The sequence below is a fragment of the Petaurus breviceps genome, unplaced genomic scaffold, assembly GCF_028583685.1.
Source record: "Petaurus breviceps papuanus isolate PSGF00001 unplaced genomic scaffold, PetGlider_PUasm1.0 207, whole genome shotgun sequence".
Classification (NCBI taxonomy): domain Eukaryota; kingdom Metazoa; phylum Chordata; class Mammalia; order Diprotodontia; family Petauridae; genus Petaurus; species Petaurus breviceps.
The window spans coordinates 1,804,715-1,806,448 of NW_027185850.1; the positions used below are offsets into that span (position 1 = coordinate 1,804,715).

Consider the following 1,734-nt stretch of genomic DNA (forward strand, 5'->3'; position numbering starts at 1 on the left):
AAGAGGCCCATTGACATCAAGGTGATGTCCTGACTTGTGTGCAAATTGAATTAAAGAGAGGTAAAGTTGCACAAAGTCATCAATCTCACACTCTCCTCCATATCATTGAAGTCCAGTGGATGGACAAAAGTTAAGATGGCTGGTGTTGACCCCAGATACAGTGAATGACCTTGGAATCTTTGATGTCTGACCAAGTTCTAAGTGCTCTACAGAGCCTGTTTCAACTTCTTTTTTTATTTTAACTTTTATTATTGAAATATTTTCATCCTATCCCTTTCAAAAACACCCCACCCATTCTCCTCCCCATCTTGCCCCCCAACAACCTTCCCTGCCCTTCTGTACTTTATTTCAAAATGCTGTGCTCAGTGACCATCCTGAGATGTGTTCATTGGGCAGCCTTATGAAGCCATTTGTGAAAGAAGTAGCAGCGTAAAGGAAGAAAGAACCTCTGTCCATGGCTACTGTAGGGCTTTGGCGACTAGCTCATAGGCCAGCTCTATCTCCTCAGCATCTGGACAGGTAGAGGAAAATTCTTCTCTGGCATAAGCATTGCTCAGGTATCTTTGCACCCCTTGAAACTCCTCTGGGATAGAAAATCCCCGAAATTTTTTACATACAACCTGTACAATGTGGAGTTTGGGCAGTAGGTTGCAATCAGCCAATGTAAGTTCATCACCATCCAGAAACTTTCTGTGGGAGATACCTTCTTCTTCTGCACTTGTCTCATCAATCTCTTCGTGAAGTGGTGATATCAGATAGTTGTCAAGAACCTTCAGGGCTTTCAACAGCCCCTTCTCCAAGTTGGCATTGAGTGCTGGGTTTGAATTCTTGATGTAGGCAGAAAATTTGGGGAAGACATCTAAGCCAGCTGTGTTGGATTCTGGGTTCTTAGGTGCCAACTTGGGGTGCCTAGGGGGACTAAGCACCTCCTCCAGAAACTCTTCAATCTTGTTAGTGTCTGTGTGTACTTCAGTGTCATACAGTAAAAATGGGAGTTGACCTCCAGGACACAACTTCTGTACTGTCTCTGTTCTCCCCTTGGTGTCTACAGTGGTGACATTGAAGGTAACACCCTTAATCCAGAGTACCATGAAAAGTCTTTGGGAGAAGGGGCAGCTCCTAATCTTGGCACCCTCACTTCCAGCCTTGACGAATAACTCGACTTGTGCCTGCTCTTCAGCCATGGCTGCAACTGGGACCAGGAAGCAGCAGGCACTGAGGGCATTGGGAGGGGCCGGGGTTGGAGGGAAGGTGGGTTGTGAAGCTTGGGGAGTTTTTCCCCCAAATGTCGTGGGACTCCCCCTCTTAGCTCACCAGGAAGGACACACACACACACAAACACAAACACAAGTACCCTGTGTCAACTTCTTTCGTGGTTATTGGAACACATTGTTCTCATCTGCCCACTCTGCCAGAGGCAGTCTTCACATTTTTGGAGTAGACATCCTCCAAACTCACCAGTGCTTTTGAGACTTGGCAGTGATCCTCAACCTTGGTTGGCCCATCTGCTGAGATGGTTTTAACCAGGTGTGGCACTTTGAAAATTGAGTTGGCTGTATAACTCTGCATGCGTCACTTAACCTCTGTTTGTCTGAAGTTCCTCTTATGTAAAATGGAGATAACAAGAGTTTTGTTTGAGGATAAAATTAGATAATACTTATAAAGATTTTTTTTCAATAAAGCACTAGATCATCATCATCATCATCATCATCATCATGTGTTGGGGATGGTGTG

The 1,734-nt window shown here is 45.0% G+C and overlaps 1 pseudogene; it reads right to left on the minus strand.

Moving 5' to 3' along the window:
- Positions 1-225: 225 nt before the first annotated feature.
- On the minus strand, positions 226-1,355 carry LOC138164772 (chloride intracellular channel protein 1 pseudogene; annotated as a pseudogene).
- Positions 1,356-1,734: the final 379 nt, after the last annotated feature.